The 21,285-nt window shown below is 40.6% G+C and overlaps 1 protein-coding gene across 1 annotated transcript in view; it reads right to left on the reverse strand.

Moving 5' to 3' along the window:
• The window catches only part of LOC139169331 (copine-8), an 80,452-nt gene that overhangs the window by 58,512 nt on the left and 655 nt on the right, over positions 1-21,285 (reverse strand). The window lies entirely within an intron of this gene.

A 21,285-nucleotide genomic window follows, 5' to 3' on the forward strand; every position in this document is an offset into this window, starting at 1 on the left:
TATTATATTTTCCCTAAAGGAGGAAAGTGTTTCTAAAGACAAACTCAGAGCCCCAGTTCCCTGCCCCCCACCCCACCAGATATTTTGGTACCAACCTATCTAACAAGACAAAGGCTGGGCCTGTTTATCTAAAACACAAAAGACCTTCAGCTCTAAGGTGATAGGATAAGCCCTCACTCAAGATCCAACCAGAACAAAACCACTAAGCCATAATAGGAATTGCCCAATTTCTGGTCACAATTCAAAGTCTTGGTTATGACCTATAAAGCCCTTCATGGCATCGGACCACAATATCTCCGGGACCGCCTTCTGCTGCACTAATCCCAGCGACCGGTTAGGTCCCACAGAGTGGGCCTTCTCTGGGTCCTGTCGACTAAGCAATGTCGTTTGGTGGGACCCAGGAGAAGAGCCTTCTCTGTGGCGGTCCCGACCCTCTGGAACCAGCTCCCCAAGATATCAGAGTTGCCCCCACCCTCCTTGCCTTTCGCAAGCTCCTTAAAAGCCACCTCCATCATCAGGCATGGGGGAATTGAAATTTCCCTTCCCCCTAGGGTTATAGAATTTATACATGGTATGCTTGTATGTATGAGTGGTTCTTTAAATTGGGGGTTTTTAGATTGTCTTTTAATATTAGATTTGTTTACATTGTCTTTTTATATTGTTGTTAGCTGCCCCGAGTCTTCGGAGAGGGGCGGCATACAAATCTAATAAATAAATAATAAATAAATAAAGACCCTTCATTACATCATCAACCAGCAAGATTCAACCTGGCCCCTTTGATTGGTCTGACAACCAATCAAAGTACATATCTTATAAAGGAACAGGAAACTCCAAGGTGGGGCCCAAGAGAGGGTTCAAATCTCTCTCCCTCTCCCTCTCTCCCTCCCTACACACACACACACACACACACACACACACACACATGCTCTTTTTGCCCAGGACCTCCAAACCATGTGGTCCTGTTCACCATTAAATCATTTTTTTCAAACAGTGTCCATGTCTTTCTACCAATCTGAAACTAAACCTAGGTGGACATTTCTTTGAAATGTCTTTGAACACAATACAATACAATTTTCTTCTAAGTACAGTAATTATATTGTAATTATTTTTTATGATCCTGTCAGGACTATCTCACGTGTCCAACATTTTAAACAATAAAGATGCTTGATTATTTATTCAACCTCTACAGCTACCCAACTTGCAAACCATCCTAGGCAGCGCACAAATTCAAAAATATAATTTAAAAATTACAAAATCAAAATCAATCGTAAAAACAACACTAACCAAAAACAAGTAACAGATTGGTAACTGAGGACCCCAGCCAGCATAGAAACAGAAACATAGAAGACTGACGGCAGAAAAAGACCTCATGGTCCATCTAGTCTGCCCTTATACTATTTCCTGAGTTTTTTCTTCGGATGGATATATGTTTATCCCAGGTATGTTTAAATTCAGTTACTGTGGATTTACCAACCACGTCTGCTGGAAGTTTGTTCCAAGGATCTACTACTCTTTCAGTGAAATAATATTTTCTCACGTTGCTTTTGATCTTTCCCCCAACTAACTTCAGATTGTGTCCCCTTGTTCTTGTGTTCACTTTCCTATTAAAAACACTTCCCTCCTGGACCTTATTTAACCCTTTAACATATTTAAATGTTTCGATCATGTCCTCCCTTTTCCTTCTGTCCTCCAGACTATACAGATTGAGTTCATGAAGTCTTTCCTGATACGTTTTATGCTTAAGACCTTCCACCATTCTTGTAGCCCGTCTTTGGACCCATTCAATTTTGTCAATATCTTTTTGTAGGTGAGGTCTCCAGAACTGAACACAGTAATCCAGATGTGGTCTCACCAGCGCTCTATATAAGGGAATCACAATCTCCCTCTTCCTGCTTGTTATACCTCTAGCTATGCAGCCAAGCATCCTACTTGCTTTTCCTACTGCCCGACCACACTGGTCCCCAGCCAGCATATTAGTATATTCATTCACTGCTCATGACAAGAGATAGGTTGTGTTGTCTTACAAAAGTCAATAGACCAGGCCAGGGGTTGGTTCTACTTACCTTCCCTGCCAGTTTGCATCACGATGGAAGTGCAACCCTATGTCACGTCAGGTAAATGACTCTCTGTACAGTTCTTTGCAAGCTGTGGCAACTGGAGAACCGATTCGGGCTGTGGACAGCAGGCCACTGCTTCTGGTTTGGCGAGCAGGTGCAACTTTCCACCACCAGTAAGGGTGAATTGGTTTGAATCTGCAGCAACCCCCACTGGGCCAGGACAGGTTTCACAAAATTTCCTATGTACTATGTACACTAATAGATTTGCAGCTTCAGAGAAAAGTGCCAGGATTTATTATGTAGGCTTTCATTTTTAGCCACCTTTACTCAGGATATTCTATCAAGAAGAGACGGATAATGTAGTTAAGAACTATTTAAGAAAATAATTTTCTTACCTACTTAAAAAAAACTGTGGAATAGACAGAACAGAAAAACCCAGTTCCACTTAAATATGCAAGTTCTATTCAGAAATGTTCTATGGCTGAGAATGACATTTGTGAGAAGCCTTCCTCTACTCTCTGCATATTTCCATATCAAGCTTTTGCTTTTTCTCTCAGTTCCCTGAGGCTCCTACACAGCAGCTTAAGAAACAAAGAATATCATCAGGAAAAGGCTGTTACATGACGGTATTGTATGAATAAATCCTATAAAATATTGGCATATAAAAAAGCTCTCTTCTGCCATAGCTGAACCACTAAGCATAATTTTTGAAAAATCCTTCAGAACCAGCACACTTCCTAAGCTATGGTCGAAAGCAATGGTCATCCCCATCTTCAAAAAAGGAGACCCCTCTCTTGTAGATAACTACAGACCAATTTCACTATACTGCGTCCCATGCAAAGTCATGGAATCAATTATAAACAAATCAGTTACTCTCCATCTAGAAACTAATAATTTGCTCTCTAACAAACAATTTGGTTTTAGAAAAAAACTATCCTGCAACCTGCAGCTCCTCCACTGCAAAAATATATGGACAACTCATCTAGATCAAGGGAAATCTACAGATACGATTTATATTGACTTCGGCAAAGCCTTTGATTCGGTGGTCCACAACAAACTACTCCTAAAACTCAAATCCTATGGCATCTCAGGATCCCTCCATAGCTGGATTACAGCATTCCTGTCAAACAGACAACAAGTGGTCAAAATGGGAAGCACCATATCCACCCCCATCCCAGTTAAAAGCGGTGTTCCCCAAGGCAGTGTACTGGGACCAACGCTCTTCATTCTCTACATCAATGACCTTTGCGATTACATCACAAGCAACTGTGTCCTCTTTGCCGAAGATGTAAAACTCTTCAACACCACCGATAACACAACTACTCTCCAAAAAGACCTTGACGCTGTTTCTGAGTGATCTAACACAACTAGCAAATGCTCTGTCCTACACATTGGGAAGAAGAATCTGAACTCCAAATAGGAATTGAATAATCAAATTATCACAGATAATCCCCACTTGGTTAAAGACCTTGGTATACTAATAACAAAAGATTTAAGTGCCAAAGCCCACTGCAACAATATAGCCAAGAAGGCTTCAAGAGTTATAAACCTAATTCTACGTAGCTTCTGCTCTGGCAATCTCACACTACTTACCAGAGCTTACAAACCTTTTGCCAGACCCATCCTCGAATACAGCTCATCTGTTTGGAACCCATATCGCATCTCAGACATTAACACCCTTGAAAATGTCCAAAGATACTTCACCAGAAGAGCCCTTCACTCTTCCACTCAAAATAGAATACCCTATGACACTAGACTTTCAATCCTGGCCCTAGAAAGTTTAGAACTAAAGACGCTTTAAACAAGATCTAAGTATTGCCCACAAGATCATATGCTGCAGCGTCCTGCCTGTCGGTGACTACTTCAGCTTCATCCACAACAACACAAGAGCACACAACAGATTTAAACTTAATATTAACTGCTCCAAACTTGACTGTAAAAAATATGACTTCAGTAACCGAGTTGTTGAAGCGTGGAACTTATTACCGGACTCCATAGTGTCATCCCCAAACCCCCAACACTTTACCCTTAGATTATCTACAGTTGACCTATCCAGATTCCTAAGAGGTCAGTAAGGGGCAAGTACAAGTGCACTAGTGTGCCTTCCGTCCCCTGTGCTATTGCTCTCCTATACCTTTCTACTATTCCTATATCTCTTCTTCTATTCTTTTATTGATATGTTCTATTACTATACCTTCTTTTCTATTCTTTCTTAGATATATTTTACTATGAGTATCTCCTCTATAACCTTCATCATGTATTTTACTATGTGTACATAGATATATACCCACTAAAACCCTCATTGTGTACTGGACAAAATAAATAAATAAACAAACAAACAAATAAATAAAAATATATGGAAATCCTTATTTTGTAATATAAACATAATAGCCCAAGATCATGCAAATGCTTTAGAGTTACTTGGGAATGAAAATCAGTAAGGTAAAATTTATTCAAAGGACTGAAAATTTACCCACTGAGCAAAAATGATGGTCATTAGAAAGGCTAAACTACTACGAGATTAGAACTTGCAAAAGAAGGGAAGGATTTAGATTAAATAATAATACATTCTATAAATCAGGATCTGGGTTCACTAAAGTACACTTTTTGACAAATAACCTAAAAACTGTGTTGACAATAGCTATTCCACTTCAAGAAAGCGCTGCCAAATTTATCCTGAGTAAAACTGCAATTTCGGTGAAATAGGAAAACTGACAAATATGCAATAGATATTCAGTCTAATGCAAGAGAGAAGAATAAAGAACAGTTTTGATACAATAAAGATAAGATAAAATCTATGCCAGGGATTTCTCAATGCCAGTTTGTGACTTCATGGCTTGTATGCCAACTAAGCATGTTATTCATGAGTCACATTTATTCAAATTTGACTTCACAATGTGAAGAGTTATAGTGAATACAATAAAAATGTAGGGGAGTTGGAATGGGAAAGATGCTATTATTAATCCATTGTCACCCTAAACCACTTCAGCCAGCAGCCAAATTGTCCACCTGTACAGTAAGGACTTAATTAAAATAGTCTAAGTCTCTAAGAAATATAGAATTCACAAGATTACTTAATGTGTTGGGGTAATTTTCAAAAGAACACTCTGAGCAACTAATAGTGAGGCTTAGTCTTGTTATAGAATGACAATGTAAAATAAATCCTTGATATTATCACTTCTGATTCTTTTCATTGTGGCTTCATTATTAAAGTTCAGAGAATCCATGAAAGATAAATCATATCAGGAGATAGTTTTAATCCACCTATGAAAATCCATGTGAGGATGACTGAAAATGGCTTGGAATATTTTGAGTGTTCCTTTGCTAGTTAATATTGTACCTTTTAGTTGCTGTCCAGAAGAATTATTCTACAGGTGAGACTCGAAAAATTAGAATATTGTGCAAAAGTTTATTTCAGTAATGCAACTTAAAAGGTGAAATGTAATACAGTATACAGTGATACCTCATCTTACAAACGCCTCATCATACAAACTTTTCAAGATACAAACCCGGGGTTTACGATTTTTTTGCCTCTTCTTACAAACTATTTTCACCTTACAAACCCACCACCGCCGCTGGGATGCCCCACCTCCGGACTCCCATTGCCAGTGAAGCACCCGTTTTTGCGCTGCTGGGATTCCCCTGAGGCTCCCCTCCATGGTAAACCCCAGCTCCGGACTTCCGTTGCCAGCGAAGCGCTTGTTTTTGCGATGCTGGGATTCCCCTGCAGCATCTCCAAAACACAGAAGTCGGGAGGTGGGGTTTCCTATGGAGGGGAACCTCAGGGGAATCCCAGCAGCGCAAAAATGGGTGCTTCGGCTGGCAAAAGGGGTGAATTTTGGGCTTGCACGCATTAATTGCTTTTCCATTGATTCCTATGGGAAACATTGTTTCATCTTACAAACTTTTCACCTTAAGAACCTCGTCCCGGAACCAATTAAGTTTGTAAGACAATGTATCACTGTATGAGATAAACTCATTAGATGCAAGACAAGATAGTTCAAGACATGACATGGCTCCCCAAATCAACACAGACTGGAAACTTTTGCATCTCATTTGGAAACCAAGGAGCCAGAATATGGAGGAAGAATGGAGAGGCACACACAGCAAGATGCTTGAAGTCTAGTGTGAAGTTTCCACAATCTGTGTTGATTTGGGGAGCCTTGTCATCTGCTGGTATTGTGTGCTTCATTAAGTCTACAGTCAATGCAAAGCAGCTGTCTACCGGGAGGTTTTGGAGCACTTCATGCTTCCTTCTGCAGCTGAGCTTTATGGGGATGCTGATTTCAATTTTCCAGGAGGACTTGGCACCTGCTCACAATGGCAAAAGCACCAAAACGTGATTCAATGACGGTAGGATTACTGTGTTAGATTGGCCAGCAAACTCACCTGACCTGAACCCCATAGAGAATCTATGGGTCATTGCCAAGAGAAAGACGAGAGACATGAGACCAAACAATGCAGAGGAGTTGAAGCCCACTATTGAAGCATCCTGGTCTTCCATAATACCTCAGCAGTGCCACAGGTTGATAGCTTCCATGCTACGCAGCATTGAGGCAGTAATTTATTTTATTTATTGGATTTATATGCCACCCCTCTCTGAGGACTATAATTGCTGCAGAAAGGGCCCAAACCAAGTTCTGAGTACATGTGCATGCTTATACTTTTCATACGTCTGATATTGTTCTATGTGTACAGTGTTTTATTGATCGCATGTAATATTCTAATTTTCTGAGATGGTAGATTTAGAGTTTTCATGAGCTGTACCTCATAATCATCACAATTATGACATTTCACAGCTTGAAATATCTTGCCTTGCACGTAATGAGTCTCTCTCATATACAGTGGTACCTCTACTTAAGAACTTAATTCCTTCCGTGACCAGGTTCTTAAGTAGAAATGTTTGTAAGTAGAAGCAATTTCTCCTATATGAATCAACGTAAAAGCAAATAATGCGTGCAAATGCAGTAGGAAAGAAATAAAAGCTCGGAATTTGGGTGGGAGGAGGAGGAAGGAGAAGAGGAGGACAGTCACTGTTGAAGGAAGAAGGTGAGGTGAGGGGAATCAAAAAAATCTAAAACTTTAAGGCTTTAAAAAAAGAGGGACTCTGAGGGGGCAAGGAGGAGCATATGCTTCCCATACACCCGGCACGAGGCTGCTTCCCATACACTACACCAGAGAGAGAAATGGGGAAACTGGCCAGGCTTTGGTGCCGCTGTCAAATTTCCTGGGAAATATTTCCTAGCTCAGGTTCTTAAGTAGGAAATGGTTCTTAAGAAAAGGCAAAAAAATCTTGAACACCCGGTTCTTATCTAGAAAAGTTCTTAAGTAGAGGGGTTCTTAAGTAGAGGTACCACTGTATTACGTTTCATCCTTTAAGTTGCATTAGCAAAATTTTTTGCATAATATTCTAATTTTTTGAGTTTCACCTGTATATAGTTAGGCAACTACAGTATTGCTGTAATATCATCCCCTATACATATACGATTCCTGTGTTTACATGACACTTAAAGATTTTGGAATCCATATACGATTCCATGTTTACATGACACTTAACGATGACACTGTAGTTATATGGAGGCCTCCACTGATGTATTTTGAATAAAGGTGTCTATTTCTCAATTGTTCTACTCAGGCAAAATTGGTTTCAGCCAACTTTATTGTTCCAAGCAGTTGTCAAGAACCTTAAACTGGTTTAAATTCTTAGGAACTATTTACATATTATCCCTTTCTTGGGGACAGTTACAGGGAGTAACTATTTGACAGTTATGGTACTCCCTTAGTAGGGAGGGTAGGGAATGCCAGGAAAGAGTTTTTAATCTCTTACTGGAGCTTTGAATTGAAAGAGGACATTTGAAGTTATTCATCCTATAACACCACTGTCCCATTCTGAAATTTATAATAACATAAAGAATAAGTGTTTTTTCCTCTTTCACCTTTCAGCCCCAATCCAGGAGCCTTCATAGGCAATCAATTCCGCAACCAACTATTTTGTGTTAACTATTGGGACTGAAAGGCAAAAGCAAAAGCAATATGTTCCATTCCATATTTAGGTAGACCAGGTTGCCCTGATAGACTGATCTCATTGAAAAAAATACTTAAATTCCCTCCCCCCCCCATACAACCAATAAAAGGATGAGAGCCCGTGGCCTAGAGGTTAACACATCTGACTAATATGCAAGCAACCTGGGTTTGAATCCCAGAAGGGTATGGCTAGTTGACGAGAGCTAAACATGAAGAATAGGACCTATATTTAAACATTAAAGTTATTACATCTAAGGCTAACAAAAACTTAAGTTCAAACGACATATTCTTTTCTAGGAACAAGTGTCCCAAATGTTTAGGATAGGGAGCACATTTGAAATTTTAAAAGCGTATTTATTTTTAAATTTAAAAAAATGAAAATAGGGTGTATTGTTGCCTTTGTTACAACCTGGAAACTTAAGCCCTAAGTCAATATTCATTTTTCTACCAGAAATAATCTAAAGCAATGATGTGAAGAAAAATAAGGTCAGAATTATTATCAAGCTACATAAATCTTAGAAACAAGAAAAACAGTTTGCAGTGAGAATATACTGGAGAGGTTTTAACTACAAATATAGACCCAAGCCACCGCAAGAGCCAAATACATGAATTAATCATTTCATTTTACATGAGAAAATCGCTATAATTAATAGTGAGTATTAATTAATAATAGTATAGTGATACCTTGTCTTAAGAACTTAATTGGTTCTGGGACAAGGTTCTTAAGATGAAAAGTTTGTAAGACGAAACAATGTTTCCCATAGGAATCAATGGAAAAGCAATTAATGCGTGCAAGCCCAAAACTCACCCCTTTTGCCAGCCGAAGCACCCAGTTTTGCACTGCTGGGATTCCCCTGAGGCTCCCCTCCATGGGAAACCCCACCTCTGGACTTCTGTGTTTTTGTGATGCTGCAGGGGAATCCCAGCAGGGGAATCCCAGCATTGCAAAAATGAGTGCTTTGCTGGCAACAGAAGTCCAGAGGTGGGGTTTCCCAGCGAAGGGAGCATTAGTGAAATCGCAGCATCGCAAAAACACCGAAATCCTTGAAACCCCACCTCTGTGTTTTTGCGATGCTGCAGGGGAATCCCAGCAGCGCAAAAACAGGTGCTTCGCTGGCAATGGAAGTCCAGAGGCGGGGCATCCCAGTGGCGGCAGTGGGTTTGTAAGGTGAAAATAGTTTGTAAGAAGAGGCAAAAAAATCTTAAACCCCGGGTTTGTATCTTGAAAAGTTTGTATGATGAGGCGTTTGTAAGGCGAGGTATCACTGTAATTCTAAATGGAAAGAGGGGCCCATATCTAGGACAGAATACCAACAAATAGCTCAAAGCTGCAAAGATGAAGTCAGGAAAACTAAGGCTGAGAATGAAGTAAGACTTGCAACAAATGTCAAAAATAATTTTAAAAATTTTCACACGTAAAAAAAACAAGAATAAAAGTCAAGGAAACAATCAATCCAATAATGTGAGAAAGTGGCAAGGAAGTAACTGGCAGTGGGGAGAAAAAAGAACTGCTTAATTATTTGCATATCTTCATGCAAAAATAAATACAACCCAACTTGCCCAAAACAGAGCCTGTACTGGAAATGCAAATTTAAATGAGCAAGAAAAAGATAAACAAACACCTGATCACTCTAGAGGGATTCAAATCACCTGAAGGAACTGGGAGATGTGTGACCTCAGAACCATTGTACCATATCTTTCAAAGTTTTTAGAACACCAGGAGACATATCTAAGGACTGGAAAAGAGCTGATACGGTTCCAGTCTTCAAAAAATGGGGCGGGGGAGACCCAAACCCAGGAAACAACAGACCAATCAATCTGTCACTAATATCTGGGAAGTTCCTGGCAAAGATAATCAAGCAGCAAAATGATAATCCAAAGCCAACATGGGCTTGTCAAAAACAGATATATGCCAAACAAATCTTATTTCATTCTTTGACAAAGTGAGTAAACTAGTGAACTAGTGAAATGCTCTGGACATAGTACACTTGGATTTCAATAAGGCATTTGGAAATACAGAGGAAACCACAACCTACTTCCTGATAAGACAGAATAATGTGGATAGATAACGGAATTGGGAGGGCGTATTTGGCCTCCGGGGGACAGGTGAGACCGTTTTTACCCTCCCCAGGCTCCAAAAAAGCCTCTGAAGCCTGGGAAGGGTGACAAATGAGCCCACCGGGCCTAGTGGAAGTGGGAAAATGGGCCCAGCCCCAGCCTTCGGAGGCTTCAGAGAAGCCTGCTAGGCCCAAAATGGTGTGTGTGTGAGAGAGTCATGCACACATGCATGGGGAGGATGGGCAGCATGTGAGGTGGTCATGTACGCATTCACAGGGGGTAGGGCACATGGGAGGGCACGCATAGTTGTGTGTACGCTTTTGGCACTTGAGGGAAAAAAGGTTTACCATCACTGGTATAGAGTCTCCTGCTCGAACAAGGAGTTGAACTACAAGATCTCCAACATCCCTTCCAACTCTGTTATTTATGTTCTATGTTGTAAATAATAATTAGCCTTATTGCCACTGCTGTTTCTGTAGAACAAATTTTTAGAAGAAAAAAAAAGAAAGTATGAATTTTTAATAAATAAATACTACAAAGTTTAATAAAATCCCAATTAACTATTTATTATGGAATTCACATACTAATTTGCTGGGTTTATTTGTTGATTTGTTCATTTGCTGCCTATCTCGCTATGAAATTACTGTGTTAAAATGTTAGAAATATGGCTTCCCCATTGATTTTGCTTGTCAGAAGGTTGCAAAGGGAGTTTACATGAACCCAGGACACTGCAATCATTATCAATTACATGCCAGTTGCCAAGTGTCTGGGTTTTTATCAAGTGACGATAAAAATGCTGCAACAGTTGAGAAAAAGGGTCCTAAATCATTGTTTTCAGTGCCATTATAACTTTGAATGGTCACTGAATTTGTAACTTCCCTGTACACATGAACAATAAGACCGGTAATATTATTTTTATCTATTAAGTATTTCATTTATGAACCTTTAATCAGAAAAATGATTCTGTCATAGACTCTACTGGTCAGGATGCTTTCCTTCTACTGAAATAATAAATTCTCACATCCCTTTTATTCAAGTGTATAAAACAGTGATGGCGATCCTATGGCATGGATGCCACAGATGGCACGCAGAGCCATATCTGCTGGCACATGAGCTCTTACCCTAGCTGAGCTCCAGTGCATGTGCGTACCAGCTGTTTTTCGGCTTGCCCGGAGGCTCTGGGAGGACATTTTCAGATTCCGGAGAGTCTTTGGAGGGAGGGGGGAGAGTATTTTGCCTCTGTAGCCTGGGGAGGGTGAAAAATGGGCCTATTGGGTCCACCAGAGTTTGGGAAATGGGTTGTTTCTGGCCTCCAGAGGGCCTCCGGGGGGATAATTAAAATCCCCAGGCATTGAATTATGGGTGTGGGCACTCGCGCATGCACGATAGCACACGCACATTCGCTTTCAGCACCCAAGGAAACAAAAGGTTTGCTATCACTGGTATAAAACATTCTAGAGCAAAAAAAGATGAATATAATCTACACAGAATCTGAGATGCAACAGATTGATTTGATTTTCAATTGAAAACGAGAGTGAAAATCAGAAATATTATATAAAGTCATATACATAGTCATAAACATGCAAGATATTGTCTAGTATTCTACTGTGTAGGATAAAGAATTAAGGGCTGGTGCTGAAAGCCAGATTATTAAACCTAACACCAGGCAAAGCATATTAGTATTTCCTCAGGCAGACCTCAGCTTTATAGTGCGTAACTGATTATTCAATAGGGCACATAAAGACATTATAATGGCCAGCCTGCATACTGAGTGAGCAATAAAAATAATTCAACAAGGAAGCCTCCAAATGATTGTCAGAAAGACATGTTAAAATCATGTTAACTTTTAACAGCAAATGGATGTGGATGGAATCAAATCATTCACAATACAGAATTATACAAATATAAATAAATGTCCATCATGTTATACTATGAAAACAGCGATTTAAACACAAATGGGGGGCATACTGCCATAGATTGAGCAATCTAGCCATCTCATCTCAAAGCAAGATTTACTCATTATAAACCTTTACCCATGTTTGATGCTAACGTAAAAGTCTTAATCAATTTTAGGATTGCACAAGCACCTAAACTTTGGATGATTACATAAACATTCTAACAAGCAGGAAGAGGGAGATTATGATCCCGCTATATAGAGCGCTGGTGAGACCACATTTGGAATACTGTGTTCAGTTCTGGAGACCTCACCTACAAAAAGATATTGACAAAATTGAACGGGTCCAAAGACGGGCTACAAGAATGGTGGAAGGTCTTAAGCATAAAACGTATCAGGAAAGACTTAATGAACTCAATCTGTATAGTCTGGAGGACAGAAGAAAAAGGGGGGACATGATCGAAACATTTAAATATATTAAAGGGTTAAATAAGGTCCAGGAGGGAAGTGTTTTTAATAGGAAAGTGAACACAAGAACAAGGGGACACAATCTGAAGTTAGTTGGGGGAAAGATCAAAAGCAACATGAGAAAATATTATTTTACTGAAAGAGTAGTAGATCCTTGGAACAAACTTCCAGCAGACGTGGTAGATAAATCCACAGTAACTGAATTTAAACATGCCTGGGATAAACACATATCCATCCTAAGATAAAATACAGAAAATAGTATAAGGGCAGACTAGATGGACCAGGAGGTCTTTTTCTGCCGTCAGACTTCTATGTTTCTAACCTAGTATTCTTGGTAACAATAAATAAGAGGTTTGTCATTAACTTTTCTTATTTTTTAGTTCCCAGTCTAATCTCCAGTCTTGGGGACTTAGAACTGTCTGCAAACAAAGTACAGCTGCTCCTTCAAAGACAATATTAGTAAAATGACAAACCACTGTACAAAGTTACCGTAAATATTTAACAATAAGTAAAGAATTACAGCCCAGGCTAGTGTACTGGTAAATGTACGGTAACTTGATTTCTGCAGCCATACAGAAAACTACTTGGAAATTTCCTCCTCTAGTTTCAGACTTTAAACTTGTTTCAACTAGCCTGCATGAAAAACCAGGAAATGGCCATTGTCCAATATTCCATATCATCTTTTGTCTGTATTTCACTGTGGTATAATTCCACCTCCTAGGTTAGAAACATAGGTAAAATCTAGGTAAAATAAACGTAAGTAAAATATCTCCTTGCTTGAAATCAAGACACCTCTAAATGTGTATAGACCAGTGTTTTTCAACCAGTGTGCTGCATGACATGGTCAGGTGTGCCGCGAAGCTCAGAGAGAGAAAGAAAGAGAGAGAGAGAGAGAAAGAAAGAAAGAAAGAGCAAGAGGGAGAGAAAGAAAGCAAGCAAGCAAGAGAGAAAGAAAACAAGAGAGAGAAAGAAAGAGCAAGAGGGAGAGAAAGCAAGCAAGCAAGAGAGAGAGAAAGAAAATAAGAGAGAAAGAAAGAGAGAGAGAAAGAAAGAAAGCAAGAGAGAAAGAGAGAGAGAGAGCAAGAGAGAAAGAAAGAAAGAAAGAGAGAGGGGGGAGGGAAGGTGGGAGAGAGAAAGACAGAGGGAGGTAGGGAGGGAGAGAGAAAGAGAGCAAAACAGAGGAAAGAAGGAAGAGAGAAATAAAGAGGGATGGAGAGAGAGAGAAAAAAAGGGAGAGAAAGAGGGAGGGGGAGAGAAATAGAGCGAAAGAGAGGAAGAGAGAGAGAGAGAATTTTTTTGTCCAAACTTTTTTTAGCCGCCCCCCCCTCAATGTGCCCCATGGTTTTGTAAATGTAAAAAATGTGCCATGGCTCAAAAAAGGTTGAAAATCACTGGTATAGACCAATGATTGCCTTTCTATCTAATGCAAAAAATATTTTATACTTCTAGAGTATATTTCACATTTCCTGTTGTAAGAGAGACATGCTAAAAAACCTGGTACACGCTTTGCTATTAGGTGCATTACTGAAAACAAAATGACCTAAAAATGTGTAGAGAATCTAAATGTCAGTGTGTAAAATGCTCTAAATGTCTGTAACATGTACTATATTTCCCCGAAAATAAGACCCCGTCTTGTATTTTTGGAACCCTGAAATAAGCGCTTGGCCATATTGCCATGCACTCAAAAGCTCAATTGGGCTTATTATTAGCAAATGTCTTATTTGGGGGGAAACAGGGTAGTAAATGTGCACTTATTATTCCACCCTGTATGTTTATGCATCGCACAATTTACAAATCTGGAATATTTCTAGTAAATTTTCAAATAAAAACTTATTTTATAATGAAACGACCAGACTGGTATGGTGTGTAAGAGGAATGGACTGCCATTGGGAAGACCTAGGTTCCGGTCTACATTCACTGGAAAAGCTCAATGGGTAATTCTGGACCAGTCACATTCTTTCGCCCCAAGCTACCTTACAGGGGTGTCATATGGTAAAATTGCAGGAAGGAGCACTAGGTATGCCAACATGATTCCTGAACAAAAAAAGGATTTAAATCTGTTAACTAAATAAATGTAGATGTTGGTTTTGAATGTGTGCAGAATATATCATTAGAAATGTAAGGATAGGAAAAGAAACACCAAGAAAATATTGAAAAATCTGATTTTTCTACCATTTTCTTTTTCTGAAAATGAAAAAAAAAGAATTTCTACAATTTTATTTTACTGTAATGCATAATATGGCGAAGAAAACTATTTTCATATTGCTAACTACCTTTATTCCCCATTTTTAAAAACTGTTTGTTACCCAAGGACTTATATATAGTTACATTTTTTTCCTTTAAAGCAGTGGGTCTCAACCTTTCTAATGCCACGACCCCTTAATACAGTTCTTCATCTTGTGGTGACCCCCAACTATAAGTTTAGCGCCAATTCTTCCAACATATCTTTAAGCTGATTGGCAAGAGGTCAGAGGGACACCCGCCCTGTAAACGCCTGATTGGTTGGATTGTAAAAATATGTTCCGAGATGCCAGAATAGAAGCTTTAGTTGCTAACACCATTGGAAATTTGTCTTTTCCCATGGTCTTAGGTGACCCCTGTGAAATGGTCATTCGACACCCCCCCCCCAAAGGGGTCCCGACACCAAGGTTGAGAACCACTGCTTTAAAGTAGCAGTGGCATTGTTGGCATCCTTCAGTCTCGAAAGACCATGGTATCATGCTCTGGATTTCTCATAGCATGAAGTCTGGGTAGGGGATCTGCTGCTTGGGTAACAGTCTATCCTCCAGTGGCATTATAGTGAATTTATAAACAAGTATTGCATACCATAAGTTGCACAGTAAAACTCTCAAATGCAAAACCAAGAACCCATTTTTCCTCTAGGAGGCACTATTTTTGTTGTTGTTAAGATCCTTGTAATTTCTAGAGCAGTGATTTTCAACCTTTTTTGAGCCGCGGCACATTTTTAACATTTACGAAACCCTGGGGCACATTGAGGGGGGGGGGCTAAAAAAAGTTTGGACAAAAAAATTCTCTCTCTCTCTCTTCCTCCCCTTCACTCTATTTCTTTCTCCCTCCCTCTTTCTCTCCCTTCCTTCCTCTTTTTCTCTCTCTCTCTCCATCCCTCTTTCTTTCTCTTCCTTCCTTCCTCTCTTTTTTGCTCTCTTTCTCTCTCCCTCCCTATCTCCCTCTATGTCTTTCTCTCTCTCTCCTTCCCTCCCTCCCTCTCTTTCTTTATCTCTCTTTCTTTTCTTTTCTCTCTCTCTCTTGCTTTCTTTCTCTCTCTTGTTCTCTTTCTCTCTCTCTCTCTTTTTAGCTCTCTTTCTTTCTCTCTCTCTCTTGCTTTCTTTCTCTCTTGCTTTCTCTCTCTCTTGTTTTCTTTCTCTCTGAGCTTCGCGGCACACCTGACCATGTCTCGCAGCACACTGGTTGAAAAACACTGTCCTAGAGCATAGTGAACAACACATGGCCTCCTGTGTTCCATGGATCATCAGCGCCTGAAGATGAGTCCCAAACGTAGTAGGAAATGACTTAATTTATCTTATATGCCACAGATAATTGCTTTGAGTTATAAATTATATAAATTGATTTTTAAATAAGTACATTTTGGAGATGCGGTATGTGAGGATGAATTCAAAAATTAAGGTGGCAATGGGAGCAGGAAGCAGTGGCCGCCTATTCCCATCCTTAACTGATAGTTTATTTTTCAATCAATCAATGGGAGGAGGGGCTTAGTGAGAGTAAAGACTATGTATCAAATCTGATTAATCCCTTCAGCTAATTAATCCCCTTCAAAGTTTGAAGCAATCCCATCGAAAGGTAACTACAGGTTGTTTTTTTGGATTTAGGCACATTGTGGATGGAAGTTTGTCTTTTGCTTTCCTTTGCTCATTCCCACTATGTAGATTTCCTCTCTCCAAAATAGAAAGGTCAAAAACATTTATTTATTTGTTTGTTTGTTTATTTTGTCAAGTAGGTATTGGTGGTACAGTATACGTATATTTATATACATGATACTAGTAAGAGAAATATTCTGCTACATGTACAGTGATCCCTCGAGTTTCGTGATCTCGATCTTCGCGAAACGCTATATCGTGATTTTTCCACCCGATGACGTCACTCTCTTCCTTCCTTTCTCATCTTCCTTTCTCTCTCTCTTTCTCTATCTTGCTTCTTCCTCTCTCACACTCTCTTCCTCCCTCTCTCATCTCTTTCTTTCCTTCTCTCTCTTTATCTCTCCCCCTCTTGCTGGCGGGCGGCGGGCGGCAGGCGGGCGAGCGGGGGCATCAGCGAGGAGCCGGGGTTTCCCCTTTGCATGGGCGGCTGGGAAACCCCGATCTTCGTCTGCTCACTACTGCTGCGCCGAGCAGATCAGCTGCTGGGCGGCCGAAGGAACCTTCCCTGGGTCTTCCCCCTCTTGCTGGCGGGCGGGCAAGCGGCGGGCATCAGCGAGGAGCCGGGGTTTCCCCTTTGCGTGGGCGGTCGGGAAGACCCAGGGAAGGTTCCTTCGGCCGCCCAGCAGCTGATCTGCTCAGTAGCGCAGCAGCAGCGAGGAGCCGAATCGGGGTTTCCCCTTTGCGTGGGCGGCGGGGAACGCAAACTCCACCATCTACGCATGCGCGGCCATAGAAAAAAGGGCGCACATGCGCAGATGGTGTTTTTACTTCCGCAACCCTACATCGCGAAAAATCGATTATCGCGAGGGGTCTTGGAACGGAACCCTCGCGATAATAGAGGGATCACTGTACTCCTTGACTTACAGTCATTTATCTAATGATTGTTCAAAGTTGTACTATGTAAACACTTTTAAAAAGTGATATTATGACCACTTCTTACTGTTATAGCATCCCAGTCACATAACTTCAGGTGCTTGACAACCAGCATGTATTTATAATAATTGTGGAATCCTGTAATCCTAGGGAGCTGACAAGCAAAGTCAATGGGAGAAACCAAATTCTTTTAAATAATCATGTGATTCCCTCTAGTGATTCACTTAACAAGCATGGCACAAACATGCTAAAATGGGACATCATTCACTTAACAACAGAGATTTTGGGCCCAATTGGTCAAGTACAACCTGTATATTCTTTCCAATCAAATTGTCACATTTTGCTATACAGAGAAGGGAATGATGTATCACACCATGTATAAAATACTGATTCAATCCCTCATTTAGTAGCTCTTTGGAAACTCCCACCTTCAAATAATACAGCAATTGGACAATTTTTTTCTGAATAGTTTGGCTATGATGGGACATTTACTAGGGATTACTATCACAACTATAGGTTTTTAGCTCTGACATTACATTTGCATCCTCTGAATATACTGGTACCTACTCACAAATTTTAAAAACAGTTTTCTAACATAGCTTTTTTATGTAAACCTAAATGCTACACAGGTGAATTCTAAAAGTTCTACAATGCAGAGATAGATCAGCTCTTTTCCACTTTCTAAAAATCAGCTTCTGTGTTGTAAGAACCTTTTAGACACAACCAAAATCTCCTTTGGGGGATTCCACAACCTTTCAAATAATTAGAAATCATGGAAGCCAGGGATAGGGAAAGGGCAGAGATAATTCACTAATAGCTTTTGATGTAACTCATCAAAAGGTGATAATAGATCAAATAGATTAGTTAACTCCATAGTATAGATACCTTTATTATCCCTAACGACAGATTTTGTACACAAAAGCAGGGAAAGTACAATACTATGCTCGACTTACAACCATTTGTTTACGAGCAATCAAAGTTGCAACAGCACTGAAAAAAGTGGCACTGACTTTTATTGTACTTTTTAATACACTTTTAACTACTACAGCGCCCCCATGGTCACATGGCTAAAATTCAGATGCTTGGCAACTGCTTCATGTTTATGACAGTTGCAGTGTCTAGAAACATTGCATTCACTTTTTGTGATCTTCTACCCTGTTTCCCCGATAGTAAGACACCCCCGATTGTAAGATGTATCGGGGGTTTCAGGGAGGTCGGCTAATATAAGCCGTACCCCGAATGTAAGACATATGTATTGCCGGGGGGGAGCCCGATGATGTCACTTCCAAGCTCCCCGCGCGCCCCTCGCCTTCGCCGCGGCGCGGCGCCACCACCTCTTCCCCTGCCAAGGCTCGGCTGCAAGCGGCCAGCGAGGCCGACCGGCTCCAAGGCGAGCGGCCGGAGCTGCGCCCTCCTTCGCCCACCTCCTTTCCGGCTGCTCCCCGCACGCCCTTCGCCTCGCCGCAGCACCACCGCCTCTTCCCCGGTTTGGCAAAGCGAAGGACGGCGCTGGTCCGAAGCGAGCCGAGCGGGCGGCGGCTTGCAGCGAAGGCACTCATCCCAGCAACCGAGACCTGCCGAGGCTTGGCTGCAAGCGGCCAGCGAGGCCGACCGGCTCCGAGGTGAGCGGCCGGAGCTGCGCCCTCCTTCGCCCGCCTCCTTTCCGGCAGGCAGGTGGGGCTGCCCAACTGCACAGAGTGGCTCCTCCCCTCCAGACACACGCTTCCCCGACACGCATCTGCGGCTCCACGCGTGCCCTTCTGGACTCTGGGGAGATGCCTTCGGGAACGCGACCCTTTCAATTTTTCTCCAATGTAAGACATACCCCGAAAGTAAGACGTAGTGGGGCTTTTGGGGGTAAAAAGAAAGTAAGACACTGTCTTACTTTCGGGGAAACACGGTAACAAGCAAAATCAATGGGGGAAACAGATTCACTTTACAACTGTCTTACTAATTTAACAACTACAGATTCACTTAACAACTGTGGCCAGTAAGGTTCCATGTAAAAGGGCGGGGGGGCTCAACTATCTCATTTAGTAACATACCAGTAAATTTTGGTTGTAAGTCAAAGACTATATATATGTATATCTTTTCTTGGAGGAAGGAATAGAAAAACCAAATAATAAAAATGAACAAATAATGTTTTTAAAGGGGCATCAAATTTTGATCTGAGAAGACTGCCATGAAAAGCATCAAACAATTAATTAGAATGCTAATGTGAACACATGCTGAATCTATCAACATTATGGATCACATAATAATTTTTCTACATCCTCCAGTTTGGTATTTGTTGGCTATATCAATCTATTTCCATGTGTCCTATCAGGTTTTAAGTAATTTTAGCAACATTTATATAGTCATTGACAATGAAATATTCCTTCAAATTCTTCTGTATCAGTCTTAAATGTATCAAAGGAAATTGTTTCCAATGTGGAATTGCCATCATAGTGAACAGCTTATTCAATGTCACATAGGCTTCAATGTAACACTTCTGTTTTGGTGTATTCTGTTGAGCAATCATTTGTAGCTATCACAAATTCCTCCAAACAAAGGCCATTTCCCCAAACAATTGAAGGAAGTTGTATATCTACAATGAAAGAATGGTCGGAAATTAACTGCTACAACAAATAAACTCTGACTTCAGACCTTTTCCAGAATCTGAATCACATTTCACCAACATCATAAACTGGTTCCTGTATTCTCTTGCATACACAAAAGAACCAAATTTGACTACCGATATTGCAAACAGCAGAAAAATGGCATTTTCTTCTTTAGCTGCTAACTTTAATAGACATAAGTTACAATTCTTTATGAAAACTCCAGAACATGCATCTCTAAAATTTCCTAATAAAAAAAGGAAAGAAACAACCTTAAAGGCAACGAATACAGTACTGGCTTCATAATGTACGATATCAATTTTCTCATCTCCTTAATCACCATGATAAAAAATGTATTTTCAAAAGAGCAATACTGGATTGCAGAAAGAAACAGTGAGTAGAATGTGGGGGAAATCAGATTACTTATTTCCTAGTAAGAGAATTTCAAACAGACAGATAGGTGATAGACTATATATAGATAAGATAGATGGATAGATAGATAATCAATCAATCTCCAAAAGAAAATTGGAATATGCATTACTATTGGCATGTTTACCCAGAGATAATAAAGTCAATATTTTCCACTTGTTAGCATCTTGTAAAAATCAATAATAAAGATAGAGGGGACTTCTACATCTTCTGCATATTTTACCAGGAAAAGGTTCACAGAGTTACAGGTAAAGCACCAACCAGGTAAACAGAGTGAAAAAAAGAGGATGAAAATGTGAGTTTGTCTCAGCCTGGCAGAGCTGAAGGAATTTAACAACTTTTCAGCGGGGAGGAAATAAAACCCTTTGCTGGATGAATGTCGAAATAGTCATCCCTAAGCAAACGCCGATGCCAGAAGCATTTCCTACGCCACCCACCCCAATACCCGAATCAAGCCCAAGAGTAGCAGCCTTCCTTTTCAATTATTTTTTTAAAATCCCCCTCTCTCCAGAGTCTCCGGTCTCGTGGGTCGTTCTGACACTCAGAAGAAGCCACAGGGCAACCTGTTTTTAAATATTGTTTTTAAATATTCGATATATTTTTTTAGACTGTAATTTTAAATTTAATTAGATTTGCCGTAGTACTGTATTGTCGTATTATATGCTGTTAGCCGCCTCGAGTCCTCGGAGAAGGGCGGCATACAAATCTAATAAAAAACAAATAAACCTTTAAAAAGCCACAAGTTCCTGCTGTGAACCGCCTGGCGGGGCGGCGCGTCACGTACATCCTCCCCCCCCCCGATTTCCCGGATTGTTGTACAACGCAGGAATTTCACACCCCGCGAACTTTCCCCGTGTTGTGATGTGTGTGAGGGAGGGAGGGGCCGGTGCCTACCCCGGAGCGTCACGGCGGGTCAGGAAAACCACTGACACCCACGGGGGGGGGGGAGAAATAAAGTCTGCGTTGAGGATTTCCCGCATCCAACCCCA

The sequence above is a fragment of the Erythrolamprus reginae genome, chromosome 6, assembly GCF_031021105.1.
Source record: "Erythrolamprus reginae isolate rEryReg1 chromosome 6, rEryReg1.hap1, whole genome shotgun sequence".
NCBI lineage: Eukaryota > Metazoa > Chordata > Lepidosauria > Squamata > Dipsadidae > Erythrolamprus > Erythrolamprus reginae.